This window comes from Heterodontus francisci, chromosome 8 (assembly GCF_036365525.1).
Source record: "Heterodontus francisci isolate sHetFra1 chromosome 8, sHetFra1.hap1, whole genome shotgun sequence".
Taxonomy (NCBI): Eukaryota; Metazoa; Chordata; class Chondrichthyes; order Heterodontiformes; family Heterodontidae; genus Heterodontus; species Heterodontus francisci.
Window position 1 is genome coordinate 59,463,747 of NC_090378.1, and position 16,736 is coordinate 59,480,482.

The window sequence follows — 16,736 nt, forward strand, 5'->3', positions numbered from 1 at the left end:
TTGTGCCACATTAGGTAACTCTGGATCGGCTTGCTGAGCCTTGATCAGAGAAGACTTACTGAACATTTCCTTCAGATTATCCAAATCCCCCCAAAAAGTTTCAGATAGCCAAATATCTGTCTTTGGTGCCAATTTGACCTCCGAAAATGGAACTTGTTTAGCCATTGCTCGGATCACTACACATGAAAGAAAAATTCCTGGAACCTTTTCCTGCAACTGCTCTGTCTCCTTGACTTCACTAGGTCTTTCCATGATGACTGGAGAAGCTACTACCTTCGCTCTGGCTAAATCATTCCCCAGGAGTAGGTCAATTCCATCTACAGGCAAACTATAGAGAACTCCTATGGTTACCGTTCCAGACATTAGGTCACACTCCAGGTGTACCCAATACAAAGGTACGGGTATACACTCCCCGCTGATACCATTCACTAAATTCTTGGCATTCAATGCGCTCTTTGGTGGAAAAGTCATGCCTTTTCCCTGTAAAAGAGTTTGGGTAGATCCTACAACCCTAAATATAGCTATAGATTTACCAGCCTCACTTGAGGAATAAGGAGTTGCTTTTCCCTTTGGCAGGAATTCCCTATAGCTCTCAGGTATCTTGTTCACGTCCCCTGCACCCACAGCGCTTTTTGTACTTGGCCTACAGCTGCAGTCAGAGCTACAGCTTGATCTGTCATACTCTCGGTGAGGGCCCCTTTGTCTGCATTGGCCATGTGTACCCCAATAGGGCCCATGGGTTTACCCAGTAACTTGCAGGAATCCATACAAAGGTGTTGCACCTTGTGGCAACGGAAACACTGAGACCTTCGGACTATCACCCACAGCACTTGCCTTTCTAGCCTGAGGAGAAGATCGCGGTACATTCCCAGCTGTCCCTTATCGTCCCTGTCTACTTGCCTTCCTTTCACCCTCCCACCTTCTATCCTTCTCAGGTTTGTGGGGGTGATGGAAAAAGGGTTTGGACTTGTTGACAAGCTCGTAATCATCAGCCACCTCAGCTGCTTGTCTGGCTGTTGAAACCTCCTGGATCTCTACATGGATTCTTACTAATGGAGGAAGTGAATTTTTAAACTCCTGGATAACTATTTCTCTAAGGGTCTCATACTTGGCCTCTACCTTTTGTGCCTGCATCCAACGATCAAAGTTAATTTGCTTCAACCTCTCAAATTTTATATAAGTCTGCCCAGGCTGTTTCCAGAGGTTCCAGAATGTCTTCCTGTAAGCTTCAGGGACCCAACTCATAAGCAGCCAGAATAGCCTTTTACACCATCTCATAATCTGCATAAGCCTCCTCAGAAAGTATAGCATAAACCTCATGAGCTTTGCTTATCAACCTGCTTTGCATGAGCAGTGTCCAGTTTTCTTTTGGCCACCTCATCTGTTTAGCTAGATTTTCAAAAGAAACTAAAAATTCCTCTACATCCCTTCTCTTAAATTTTGGGAGGGCTTGCACAAAATTAAACAGCTCCCCACTGGGCCCTGGGTTGGAGTCAGATTCTTCCTCTTCAGAATTTTCCCTGGAGTCAAGGCTACCTTTTTTGTTTAGTTCTAGCCTTTTAAGCTGGTATTTCCTTTCTTTTTCCTTTCCATCTCTTTCTTTTTCTCTTTCAATTGCCCTTTCTCTCCCCTGCTGCTCAGCTTGCTCCCTTTGAAATGCCCTTTACTTTTCCTTCTCCTCTCTCTGAAATTCTAGCTCTCACTTCTTCCTGTCCAACTGAATCTGTTCCAGTGTTACCTTGTTTTCTTCCAATTCTACTCATCCCTCTGGCTCTTTCACTTCAATCTTCAGCTGTCTGGCCACCAGCCTCTGAATTTCAGGTCTCTTAGCTTTTGATCTAATATTGACCTTCAAGTGCTCCACCACACTTAACAGCTCATCAGTGGACAATGCCTTAAAAGAATCATAATCTATTCCAGACTGCTGCACAAATGCACTTGCATCAAAGGTAGCATCTTCCCTTTTCAATTATTCTTACCCCACTTACAATTCCACTTCGTCGGCTTTGGTTTATCCCAGACCGAGCCCCAATTATGTTATGACCGAGGTTGGAGGAATGCACTGTCTTTCTTTAGTCCCACTACTCCACTGGTCACAACATATATTTAAATGTTTTACTCAGTTGCTGAGACAGCCAATTGTATACTTTATCTATATTAGTTACAGAATAAAAATTTGCCAACCAGGTTTCTTGAATAAACAACAAAATTGTTGATTTATTATAAAACAAGACTTATTCAATAAGATGCAAAGCTTATTAAAATAGTTTGAAATATGAAAGTACAAATATCTATCCTTCTAAAATAACCTAACGCAGATGCGCACACACACCGGTTAAAGAAAAAAATAAAGAAAAATGAAAAAACTAGCTCTGCAGAGATTTACTTTTAAAAAATACTTTCGCCAAGTTATTGCAAATTCTTGAAGAAAAGGATAAGATATAGAATGTTCCAGATGGCCTTTGGTCTGGTAACCAGGTACACTTAAATGGCTGTCACTGGGATCTTTCTGGAGCAGTTCTGTTCAGGAGACGTTGAGGAGCAGTCTTGCAGGCTTTTCGGGAGAATTACTGTGTCAGTAGATTCAGCTGTCACACTGGATTCGCAGAAGATTTTTCAAAACAGGTGATACAGGAAGAGTTGGGTGTCTTCTCTCTTAGCAGGTCATACATCAACTAAGCATTCAAACAGTCCACGCCCAAATTAAAAAAAAGCTCCTGATAACCATAAACCTAGACATCTGACTTCTCTGTAAACATCTCCAATAGCCAGTAAGGCTCCTTATGTTTATTTAGCACTTCATTGTGTCTTCCAGTAAGTGCTTTTTTTAAAGTCCAAAGTGTCCTTCCAGTAACCTTTTAAAAACTAAACCAAATCCAGGCATCTTCTCATTCTTTCAAATGAACCAATTTTCACAATCTTTAAACACAAGTCCGAAGCACCTTCATGACAACAGTTACATACTAAATTTTGAAATCATATGACCCAGGAATTGTACATTGGTCACCTGGTATAGTAAGAAAGAAAGGATTAGCTAGAATGGCCATGCGGTAGCCTTCCCTAGTTAGCAATATAGAAGATGTTGTTCATGAGTGCATCCCTGGCAGGTCAACTTATCTGTTAACCCTGCAGAAACTAGTACCTGGCAAAGCCAATAAAACCATGGTAGCATATTCATGCTAAATCCACACAGCTGAAGAGACAAAATTTGTACTTGTTTTGGATGCTCATTGCTAATGGCTCAAAGTAATGCCAATGTCATTTATAGATGCATAGGCAATATTAATATGTGACCGTACTTGTTTTCCTGATATGAACATTCTGTAGAGTTGGTCCTGTCAATGCTTTCTGAATACAATTTTTCTTCATTTTTGACTAAGAGTGGAGTGTCTCTTAATACTCTTCACCCAGACACCTGCAGTCAAATGGTGAGTTTGAGCGGTTTGTATCCTCGCTAAATGAGGTGCTATCAGATCCTTGCAGTTGTATAAAACGTGAGCTGCACGCTCATCAGGTCCCGCTTCAGGAGTGATCTAACTTCTAGGCCACACTTTTCCAGGACCTCAAAACTATGCAACTCTTCATTTGTCTCACATTTCCATTCCTCCTACAATCTACAGACTTTAAACACTAAATTTGGCCTCTTGATATCGTTAACCTTTTCTTTTAGTTTTACCTGGTCCACATAACGGTATCTCAATTTAAAAAAGGCTGTCATTTATCTTCTCATTAAACCAGCTATATTGATCCAAATGGCCACCTGCACTAAGCAAAGTCAATTGCGAGGACTTTTTAACCAATCAAAATCTATTTTTTAATGAATTACTCTCACCTCAAAAATGGATCTGGAAGCATAGAGGAAGAGAAATAATGTTGAAAAATAATTTTACATATTGTTTGCTCACAATTTTCTTTCCTCCAATCCATTAGTGGAAGTGTTCACAGCCTGCTGTTCCATTGACATTGTGTGTGAACTACTACATTGCCAAGTGGTCAATATTTATGTCTAAGCCTCTATAGCAGGGTTGTCCAACATATGGTCCATGGGCCAGGATCTGGCCCGTGGCTGTTAACTGTACCTGGGGCCATTCCTCATCCTCGTCAGGGATCCAGGACTGGAGATGAGAAATTCCACAGAGTCAGACTGGCTTCTAAAAAAAATCGCCAGTCAGTTTCACAGCTGACAGGTCCTGACATTGGGAACTGCAGTCTCTGAACTTTGGACAGATTTGTGTTTTTTTTAAAAGCCCCCCAGGAAACCCCGAATCTGTCCGAGGTTCAGAAACCGCTGTTCCTGATGTCAGCACCTGTCAGCAATGAAACTGACTTGAGATTGAAAAAAAACTGATCAACCATCTGCTGAGTGTTCCCACTCTATGCAACTGTCAGAGAGAGGGAGAAAGGGGAACAGAGAGAGAGAGGGGCAGAGAGAGAGAGGGAAAGGAGCACATAGAGAGTTGGGGGGGGCAGAGAGAGAGGGGGACAGAGAGAGAGGGGAACAGAGAGAGAGGGGGCAGAGAGAGATGGGAACGGAGAGAGAGGAGCAGAGAGAGAGAGCAAGGGCAGAGAAAGAGGAGAGGGGGAAACGGGGACGGGGGGGGGGGGGGGGGGGCAGAGAGGGAGAGGACCAGAGAGAGAGCGAGGGCAAAGAGAGAGTGGGGAGACAAAGAGAGACGGGGGGAAAGAGAGAGAAGAGATGGGGACAGAGAGTGAGAGGGAGAGAGATCAAGATCGCTCCTGACAGAATGACATCTATCCAGAATACTCTGCATTGCTACAAGTCTGCAGGCAAACATTGACTACTTGTGCAAGCAATAAATGCCAGGTATCTCACTAAATCAGTGTCCAATATGATGCCCAGAAAGTAAGTCAATAAATTAGTCTTCTCATTTAAAGCTTCGTCACAAAAAATGCACCTTTGTTGTTGTTTTGATTAATAGTAAGATAAATTTTAATGCCATTATCTTTCCGAAATTGTCTCACCGGCCTCCCATATAAGATAAAAATTGCAATGTGGCCCCTCACGCAAAAAGGTTGGACAACACTGCTTTATAGTGATGGTTTTCAATCATGAGGATATAACAGCCTAGATTAATCCTGTCCCAGTCCAGTGACTGAAGTGTCCAACAAGGGTTGCTGGATAGCAACCATGACTATTTTCCCCCTTCCTGTCCTGGCAACACTGAGCCTAATTATTATACCCCATCTACTAATGTGACTGAAATTCACTAACTAAACGCAGACTGAGGCTCATAAACGAAATAAAATAAGTCATTTTGGGAGCTAAGAAAAACATCTCAAAGTTAGAAAGATAAATTAGATTAGGTGGTATAAAAGTTGAAATAATAGAAATAGCAGAAGAATTAATTTACTTCATTGCTTTATATTCTAATTATCTGAAGCATAAATTTACCTCAATCTAATGGAAAGGTGTTCTTTGGAGTATCCCTGAACCAAAGCATTCAGTTTTGCAAGTCTAATGGTTCTTTCTCATTGCAAGTAGTGAAGCTGAGCTCAAAATTATTCTATGACCAATGATGATTTTTAACTTCTGTTGAGTATTTTTAATCTTAATGGAGGATAGTGTTTGGTTCATTAAAAGTTCTATTACCCTTGTTTTCATGTGGTTTTTTTTGGGCTATCTGATTCATCATATTTTCTTTCCTCAAGGTGTTAACTCTTGAAGAGGCATAATTCCATTGATGCTGACAGCTTTGTGCTACTGTACACAAATGGTCATTCTTCATGTGTGGAATTTGTGATGGAAATCACACCTGCCAAATGGAAACATATTGATTTTGTCATATGGGACACTACTTGAACCTTTTTTTACTGGTCATTGCACATAACTTGTTTTAAAAAAACAACAGAGCTGAACAGCTGAAAACATGGTTGCACATTTGCATTCTGAAAGATGGTAGCATAGAGAGACAATGGGAGTGCTCACTGATTCAATTAACAAGATTGGTCTGGGCAATAGTGGGAATCCACATCCTTTGACTGTGTAAGAGCCAGAACTTCACCCCCCACCGAGTGTGTCTGAAAAGCTTTGAAGTCCAGTAACCCTCCAAGAAGCTGCTGTTTCAAACAAAGAGATGGTCACATGACCTATCTGCTGGCCAGACTGGGGTCTTTTTGAATTATGCCACAGAAAGGAATCAGACTGTAATTTTGAAGACAAAAGAGAAGACCTTTCTCTCTGTCTCTCTCTCCAGCAAAGTCCCAGGAAAACCATGGTAGCAGTTTCTACACTTCAAGACTACAGACAAAGCATACCTTCGGCCGTCTGGTACCAGAGAAGCAAGCTTGAAATTGTGCACCAGACCCCAGCGAGAACTCCAAGACCTTAACTTCAGTTGAGGACATTGTATCAAGGACATTACCACCCAGTAACTGAATTCAGTTTATTACAAACTCTACTTCAACCCCTACTCCCTAATTCTTTCTCCCCCTCTGTATCTATTTGTGTGTGTGTTGATCTTGTGTGCACGCGAGCATGATTGCGTAGCATATTTTAGTAAGTTTAACTGAGTTAGAGTGATAAGGCTAATAAACTTACATCTTTCTTGTTTAAACCTAAGAAAACCTGTCTGATTGGTTCTTTTGTAAATACAATTAGAGTGCAATGAGCAAAGGCTCACTGAGGTGGTAAGCTAAAAATCACTGTGTTTTAAAAGTTAAACCCTGTTAGGGACAAACCAGGAAAGGGGCAAGAGGGGAGCCTGAGACCCCTTCCTCACCCAGACGTAACAAGCTAAGCAGTGGGTTTTGTCTATTTTACCATGAGAGCCATTACTGCCAATTTCATCCTTGTCCTCAATAAACATTCATACTTTCCAGCAGATCCACTTCATAGCAATCAGGAGCAGGAACTATGGCTGTGTTTTTTCTAAAGCTCGACCTGTTAAGATCAGCTAACTGCAGAGACTGAAAATCAAGCCTGGGTCTTTCTGGTCTGTATTGATAAGTATTACATTGAACATTTGACCATTGAACCAGGGACACAAAATTTGGTTCTTTAAGTAAACAATGAGGCAATCCAGCATGGTAAAATCCTATGCCTTTAAATGTCAGATTGTTCAGGAATCAGTTCCTTGAATCAGCTATATTCCCTATACATTTAATGAGGCGCAGGTAATGCTTATTCCACTGAGCAGATATATTGTAATTATATAATCGATTATGTTCGTTTGCATACTCATTACTGATAATGTTTTATAACATTTGTGTACCCTCCCTGTAGTTGGGAAGATGCTGATTAAAACAATGTTGCCAGCAGTCAGCTGACTTCTCAAGATGCTTAATTTTGTTTTATTTTCGTTTAATTTGCTTGATTGTTACATACAGTATTCATGAGTTGAATAATATTTATACCAAATAAAATTTTGATTCAGACAGATTAATCCTCTCTAATTATTCAACAGATGAAACACTAGCTATAGAATCCCAATGAATCCATCAACCTGAGGCACTGAATGCAACGTCAAGCCACTTTCTGATTTCAAGTGGAAAACAAACTAATTATGTGGAAATATGGTAATTTAATGTGCTGTAGGACTGGTTCCTCATCTCATTAGTGTTGATCTTTATTATCTACTCCCTGTGTTATTTCTTCCAGGAAGAAATGCCCTTTCTAAACACATAAACAATTTTGACCAGTCTGCCATGTTTTACTTCATAAAGTTAATTTACATAATTGGAAGTTACTGCTCTGTAGAAGTGATATTGCTTTAAAATAGACAATTATCATTTGGTGCATTATTTTTATGCTAATGTTCAGCTTCTAATCATAAATAAAAATGAGGAAACCATTTTTCTAGCCAGGGATATTGAGATCTGCTCAACCTGTCACTGGGCCATCCAATCTAGCAAAGTAGCAATTTGTCAAATATAATATTTATGATTTACTCTTAACAGTATTTTTATTATTACATGATTTACTTTGTCTAAAAAATGGGTCCCCACTCCAAATTACATCAACTGTAATTTAATATATATTGCATATTTTTCCTGCTGCATGATGACCCTCATTCTCTTTCTTTTATTAATTTTGTTGGTTCCGAATAATAGATTATTAATTATGCATGACAAAAAGATAACAATCCAGTGAGATATTTCCTGACCTTCCTTTCCCCTTAAAAATTAACTTGTATTGTAAGCTAGTATAGATAATCAGTATGTGTTGCATACAGTTATACAAGTTTCTACACTCTTCAATGCAGAGCTTTGTTATCTACAGGGTATTCATTGTAAGGGTTGTCCTAACTTGTGCCAGGTACAACTACAAAATAATTTCATCCGATAAAAGTTATACTTACATCCATGTCCCATTAATATGCTTAGAATAATGTGTCAATTCATTGGAAGTACTGTATTTTATACATATAGAGCTAGGCAACAGTGTGAGGCACTGGGAAAGTTAGAAACTAAATAAAGCAGAACATTTAAAATAATTAAACTGTGGAGATATGAAGGAATTGATCTTTGGATACACATGCATTGGAACACAGATAAGTAAGAGCCACAGTAAAACCGATGCAGTTCAAGTATAGTTGAGAAAGATGGAAACAGGACTTTATTCATGTTTAGAAATTGTTACCAGCAAACTAAAGAAACAAAACATTATGAAAAATATTTTCAAACTACTTTAACTGTATCATGCAAGATTACCCTGCATTTCACATGGACTGACCTGCTGAAACTCTGGGGAAAATCTTGATCATTTACTCTCAAGGTATCTCTTGTATTCTATTTTTTTCCTAACTATTTGAGGTCATAATTATCATTTTTCCAAGTTCTGTTTATGTAATTTTAGGACTGTTTTGCATTTTACAACATGTCATGGCTCATGTCTTTCTATGGCAAAGGAAGCATCTTTGAACTTACTGAATCATTTTACTAAAATAAACAGTTCTAATTTAATAAAACATGGCCATCTTTTCAATTTTGCTTCCTTTGCTATCACTAGTATATGGTGCTTCATTATTAGCATTTGCTAGTGTACGATAGCATAAGTAGCCATTTCATTTTTGCCGGTAGGTTTATCTAATCCTAACTTATGATTGCATGTCAGATGTTGTGCACTGGAATTTGTAGTGTTTCCACCTGTCAGTAAATCACTGTTGCATCATTGTGTAAAGTGCTTTAACAGCAGAAAGTCAGGATTCAGCCCCTCTCCTTCCCCCATATAGTTTACAAAGATTTACAAGCTCCAGCCCACAAACAAAATTGTTCAAGTGCTATTTGTGGTAATATAACTGAGACACATGACTCCATTTTTTGGTAAGTGGATGACTGTAATCCTTCACTGATTCTATGTGGGACTCCATGGGCTGGAGTTTTGTTCTAGGATAACACGTGGCTTGGAACATTTCCAGGTTCCGGCCCCACGCTACGTCAATGCTGCTGACAAAACATTATTTTGAAATGTAAAGGGCTTAATTGGCCCGAGGGCGAGTCCAGCACTCAATGCGAGGTGCGGAAGCGTCCTGGAAGTGGGACCGAGTTACAGAGGGCAATTTTAAAAGGCAAGCTGTAGCCATGACTGGGCTTGCCATTGCCTGCAGGTATGGAGCAGCAGGAAGATCAGAAGGCCAATGCTGGCATGGGCATGCCTCGCTGGGTGGCACCACGATTTTCTGAAGCCTCCTTTGAGCCGTTGATGGATGCAGTGGCAGAGAGGAGAGAGGTGTTCTTTCCAGTGTCTGGAAGGAGAAATCTGCACAGAGAAACCAAGAGGGCTTGGATGGAGGTGGCGACGGAGGTCAGTAGCCAGGGACTCACCAGAAGAACATGGGCCCAGTGTAAGAAAAGGTTCAATGACATCTTACGGTCTGGTAAGGTGAGTAGCCAGTGGCACCCGAATGTTTGGTCACCAACTCTGTAAGCACCAGTATGCACACGAGCTGGCCTCACAGAATGTCCATAGTTCTCCCTACCATTGTCCGATCAAGTGTCCAGTCGCACCACTGAAGTACAGCCACCCTCACATTTGGGGCATCATTCAGATGGGGACATCACAGAGGGGAAAATCAGCCCATGTGTATATCATGCTGGAAGAGATGATAGAGGGCAGCCTATTCACGAATCTCTCTCCTCCCATCCTGCACAAGAAGAGAGCCCATAATATGAGGGGGATGGCCAGAACAGGTGGTGGTATGGCGCAACTGCAAACTTTGACCCCGATAGAGGTGGCGGTGGGTGCTGGAGATTGCCCGGATGCCCTTGAGGCAGTCGGTGATGGATGGTTCGATGGAAGGCCATGAATAACAGAGTCATTGGATAGCTCTTGTTGTGATAGTGTATTTGTTAGTATGTTAAATATAATCATTTAATATATGTTTATGCTAAAATATATGTCATCACGGGAAGTAATGCAATATTGCATGATTCAGTTCTCTTGCACAGCTAGTTAGCACGTGTAAGCTGAAGCAACAACAAGTCTCTCTGTGTTCAATCTCTATGCCTGCTCTTCAGCTTTGTTTGTATTAATCTGGAAAGAGATAATACAACCGCTCTATCTTGAGGGGAAGGGCATGGAGGAGACTCCTGCTCAATGTGTGCTGTGGATCTTTGACCGCTGTCATCTGAGGGGATGATTGTGCTGGGGCACCTGTTTGAGTAGGACCAATTCTCATTACCATTCTCCTGTGTCTCCCACGGGGCCAGTTGCAGAGGGGGAGAAGAGTGCACAAGCACAATCATCGCCACCCTCCTTGGCGGGGGAAGACTCCATTGAGCCAGCACCACCACATTATACCTCGGCACCTTCCATCAGAGCAGACATGCTTGCTTGAGTTTGGCCCCAGAGTAGTGTAGAAAGAGACACACTGGATGAACTACACATCACGGGGTGAATTTTACCGGCCTCTTGATGCTGCAGATCGCAGCGCAGGGGCCGGTAAAATGCTGCAGGGAGAGGCCCGCCTCGACCCGCAACATCGAGAAGGGCCCGCCACATATTAACGGCGGCAGCAGGACCTCAGTGCAGCCCCACCACACCGCCTCCCCGCTGCCAGGCGGCGGGCACTTCATCTCCATAGTAAAATAAGGTCTAACGAAATGCAAATTCACCTTCCTGCAGGTGGCGGCCGTCCCACTCCAATATTACGGCCTCCGTTCGTGCTCCGAATGCCTTCGGAGCTCCGTATGGAGTTACGGGTGAGAACCTGGTGGGGAGGGAGGAGTAATAAAATTATCAGGGCGGGAAGGGTGGAGGAGCAGGGAGAACACTTTTAATTGCATGTGGGGATGGTGGGAAGGGGTTAGAGGCCAAATGCTCAAAGGCTTGGGTAGACAGTTCGGGAAGGGAACAAATTATTTTTTGAGAATAAATGCCACTTAAATGACCAATGGGGTGATTGGGGAAGGGCCTCAAAATCTGTATTCATTGCTCATAAAATTTCCCGATGACTGCACCTTTAAAAATTAACACGACATTGTAAGGGCTTAAAGCCCTGCCCGGTGGCGCCGGACGCCTTTGCCAGGGACGCAGCAGCCGCCCCCCTTATGTCATTGGGGTCGACCATTCCGCCCCCGCTATTCAAATGAGCCCCTACGCAAACTGCAGCGCACTCATAAAATTCAGCCCCATGCATGAGCAGGAGGAGAAGGGTGAGGCAGAGTCAGCTGAGGGTAATCCCCCTTGGAGGACTGAGGACAGACACAGCGATGCTTCACTGGGCGAAGGTGCTCAGCCTCACAGACAAGGAGGATTTTCCTCAAGAACCAGAGGCAGATATGCCAGATTTCCCCGAGGCCTTGAGAAGCCATGGACAGGCAATGGAGGAGTCCATGCAGCGCTTGTACTCTGTCATGACCCAGGGATTCGATCGCATGAGCTCCTCCATTGAGATTGGAAACCTCTTGGAGAGCCAAATGCAGCACCAAACTGAGTGGGTGCAGGAGCAGCATGCTGATATGCACAGAGTGAGGCTTTCTGTTGCATAGACCGCTTAGTGTCACTGATGATGCAGAAATGCTCGGAGTGGATGCCAACAGTCATAGAGTCATAGAGCTGTGTTGAAGTTGGTGGCCTCAACCAGCATCCATGGGCGCCAGGAAAGGATTGAGGTAGTCAAAGCGACAAAGGGGCCAGCACTCAGGGGGCACTGTGTCACTCTTCGGTCCTTCGCCCTCTCCGACTCAGGAACCATCTGTGTACCAAGGCCCTGTGACAGAGGCAGCCCTGCAATGATGCAAGCACAGCAGCCTGTGCAGCAGGCCCCACAGGCATCTCCAAGATGAGGACAGAAGCCACGAATATCCCAGCCAGAGGCACAGACTAGGGAGCAGGCTGCCTCCACCTCATCCTCTGCAGTAAGGGGAGCACCCTGTAGAAATGGTAGAGAAAGAAAGGCATCACCTGGGATTTCACTTAATGGGTCACCTGAGTGCTGTTCTACACATTTGTATACTCTTTTGTTATCATCACAATATCACATGTTTATGTTATCAATCTGATATGTGTGTTATTGATATTTCATGACAGAAGGGGGATGTAGCATTGTGGGGTGGGTGAGGGGGTCATGGGGCCCTGGAAATGTTATATTCCCATGCCTGGTGATGTTGGAGAATGTTGTCAGAGGAACCCTCATTCTACCTGCTCAGAGCTGGCAATGGGACCTCGCAAACATGGGTCATAGCTCTGTATGCTGGAAGGTGAGTTTTGGGGTCATCAGCCACAAGGGCTTTGGGCAATCAGGTGAAATGCTGCTGAATCAGCTTGGTCCTTGAGGCCAGGCCAGCCTGCAGTTCATCCTGAGGTTTGGGACAGCATCGCCAGGCTTCCTGCGCTGCCTAGTGGCTGGCCACCTCTTGAGCGAGCCCTTCCTCCTCCTCTTCATCCTCTTCTTCCACCTCCCGGTCCTCCTCTGAGCTGGGGTGGTGTTCCAGCTTCTCCTCTTCATCCATCTCCAGGCCTCTTTGCATTGTCATGTTGTGCAGGGTGCAGCAGATGACCAAAATATGGGACACTCTGGCTGGCTCACACTGGAGGGCACCACCTGGCTGGTCAAAACAACAATCTTCAAGAAGCCAATGGTCTGTTCAATGCAGGTTTGTGTTAGCAGATGGCTCAGGTTATAGCACCTCTCTCCATCCATGTCAAGGTGTCGAATGGGTGTCAGGAGCCACCTCTTTAGGGGGATAATCCTTAACGTCCTGCAGCCACCCATGGAGTCTGGATGTGGGCCTGGAGAGATGCGGCACCTGGGATGAAGGATGAAGGAGTCATGACAGCTGCCTGGGAACTGGGCGAATACCTGCAAGATTCGCTTCCTGTTGTCACAGACCAGCTGGACATTCAATAATTCCTGGACATTTCTGTTCAGGAATCTGACTGGCTGGTCTGTTGGTGCCTTGATGACCACTGACAAGTGTAAGTCTTACAGCCCCAATAATGGCTACTCTGTAGCACTTTTGGAGAAACTGAGCTTTATTTTGGGCTACTCCACAATATGTTATCAGCCCTTCCAATAGCCCTCATGGCCCTCTGCATTGTTCACGACTTCTACACCCTGCCATGTTCCAGACATGGTGTTCTCCCGTGCTCTTCTATTGAAACTGCTCCTGACACGCCTTTCAATGAGCTCCTCAATAAGCTCAACAGGCAATTCATTGGAAGTGTTTGCACTTCCCATTCCCTCCCTCCCGGCATCCCTTGAAAATTGCTTCATGTTCTGGAGTCAGTGCTGACCTCTGAGAACGCATTCTTCAAATTGCGTGCTCACTTACTCCAGCTCCCACCAGACTTTCAAAATCCAGCCCCACATGTCACTTTTGATCTGAAAGTCACTTTGAGTAGCATCTTATGCTGAAGTTCAAACTTGCTGCATTTTCCCCCCACACCAAGCCATTATCAAATTTACTTCTTAACTTAAGATTGAAATATTTTAAGAGTTGCCAGAAATATTAAAAAGTGTGATTATGTATGTTGAACTTTCTGTTATATGGACATTATTTCATGCTGAACCTAAAACACATAAAGCAATGTATTTCCTTTCTTATCACAATCCTATCTGATGGTATTAGAATTAAAACCACTTGTACACAATTTGTTAGCCTATATTTAATTGATTTGTTTACGAGACAAAAAGCAGACTGTAGCAACTTATCACGGTGATAAGTCTCAGTGAGAAATTAGTTGATCAAATTTTCCTCAGTTTTAATATATACTTAAAAAATGTCCTCTCATGCCCACCAAATGTCTGCACAAAGCTTATTTGATTTACTGCTACATTACAGCTGAATATCAAATGATATTGATTAAAATGGAAAATATCTCCGGGACATTCTCACTTTCTGGGTGGGATTTCAATTCAAGGGTTGGGACCCCGACTCTGATTTAATTTACAGGTCCTGACCTAGCACCGTGTCTGCAACATGCACATATTGCTATTTTAATTGAAAATCAACTTAATTAGCCCAGAGTCACATGTGCCATTCAATTAGCATCAGCTGATGTGGGAAAGAGGCGGGACTTGGGGAGGAGCAGGCCCGATTTAAAGGGCAAGCAGCAGCCATTGCCATGGTTGCCGCTCATCTCAATAATGGAAGGAGAAGCTGAGTAGAGGGCAGTGGGTCGGGGGTCGGGGGTCGGGGGTCGGGGGGGGGAGGTGCCCATGCCAGGGCATGCCTCCGTTTTTCTGATGCCTCACTTGAGGTGCAGCTGGAACAAGTGACAGCACAGAGACATATCCTTCTCCCTGCCAGCAGCACGAGAAAGCTTTGAGGCTGACCGAGAAGGCACGGCTGGAGGTGACTCATGAGGTCAGCAGCAGAGGAGTGGTGAGGAGGAACTGGGTCCAGTGCAGGAAATGTTTCAGTGACCTGGTTAGGTAGGACAAGGTGAGTCCAAAGAAAGACCCAAATGGCATGCCTCCTGGTTAGCAGTCACTAGAGTGCAAAAGGGAGGGGCATCCTGAGGGCACATAGAGTTCCCCTGACCATAGGAGAGATGTGTGCACAGCAGCATTGATGGCTTGTAAGCATAGTTCATAAGCAGATTGTTATTGGACAGTAGGCTACAGTGAAGACTGCAACATCTTATGTGAATGAAAGGCTGCAAGTGGTGAGGGAAAGAGGCATTGTCCTAAAGGCATCTTTCTTCGCCTTGCAGGCTGAATGGGAGAACAACACCAGGGAGCGTGAAAAAGCCCATTTGGATGGTGGAGTTCCCCAGCTCATGCCACTGATGCATTTTGAGGAGCTGGCCCTGAATCTGGCCAGAGTGGCGAGCCACCGGATGTTGGAGATGGAAAAATGGGAATCCTACATCGACAGGGTGAAAAAATCTCAACATCCCCAGGTTCAGAGAATGATTGGCAATCCTCCCCGTGCAATGAGCTGTCAACTCATTATTTTAAGCAGCAAAGCATCTGTTGATTGTGCCAATTTCTCATGACCACCTTTACTAATGTCTCCCATAGGGCCAGCTGCAGAGGTGGAGTTAAAACACCACCAACAAATTCTGGAGGCGTCAGAGGAGGAAGACACATTGAGTCCTGCACCATCACATCTTTCTTGCATACCCTCCAGTGCAGACTCTTACACCTTGGTGGGTCCTCATGGGTTATTAGAGACGGTAACACAGGGTGAAGCGCACATCACTTCAGAGCAGGAGGATAAGGGGGAGGCAGAGTCAGCTGCAGCCAGTCCCCCTCGGAGGATGGAGGACAGGTGTAGTCCTGCTCAGCTGGGTGGAGATGCAGAGCCTCAGGAGCTACAAAACAGGCAGCTCTACCTGGAGAATCGGCATGAGATGTGTACCCACATGTCGGAGTTACCTGAGGCACCGCAGAGTCATGGGATGAGAATGGAGGAGTCCATTCATCTCATGTGCTCCACAATGTCTCAGTGCTTTGAGTGTATGAGCTCCTCCACTGAGACAGTGGCCAGCCTCATGGAGAGCCACATGCAGCATCACTCAGAGTGGATGCAGGAACAGCGCACTGACATGCACGGAATGCGTGATGCAGTCAGTAGCATTGACTGGTCAGTGGTGCAAATGGTGCAAAGAAGCATGGAGTAGATGTCAGCTGCACCCCAGTTGGTGGTTCCCTCTAGCAATCAAGAGCACCATGAGGAGGCGATAGATGATGAGGGGACCACCCCTCATGGAGCTCCAGCATCATCATCTACCTCCATGGCCCCTCCGATGGATGAAGTGTCTGTAGAGTCATGCCTTGTGACAGAGGCAGCCCCTTCAGTGATGCCGGTGCAGCAGCCTTTGGAGGTGCCACTCCCAGCACCTCCACGATGAGGCCAACCGCCACGGGCATCTCAGTCCCAGACAGGCACTAGTAAGCAGTCTGCCTCTACCTCATTCTCAGCCACAGTGGAGCAACTGATAGGAGTGGCCATGAGTGCAGGCCACTGCGTGGTAATGTTACTTTGTGGAACGCTTGTGTGTTTCTGTTGTGCATGACATCACACAGTTATGCAATAAAGCACTGGGCATGTTGTTGTATGCAGGCTTGTGTGCTTTCATTTCATCATGGCGAAAGGCAGGAGAATGGAAAATAACAGTCATCAAAGCAAAGGGATGTGTTGGGGAAAAGTGCATCAGGTGGAGACTCTGGAGCTTACAGCATTTCTGCCATTGGAAGGATGCTGAATTTTGTTGTTAACGGACGCTTGCTGTCACTCAGGTAAAGGAGACTCTCCTCTCCAAATGTTCTGCATACTGAGTCTCACTCAGGTGAAATATGTCTGGATCAAAGTGGTCCTGGCATCAC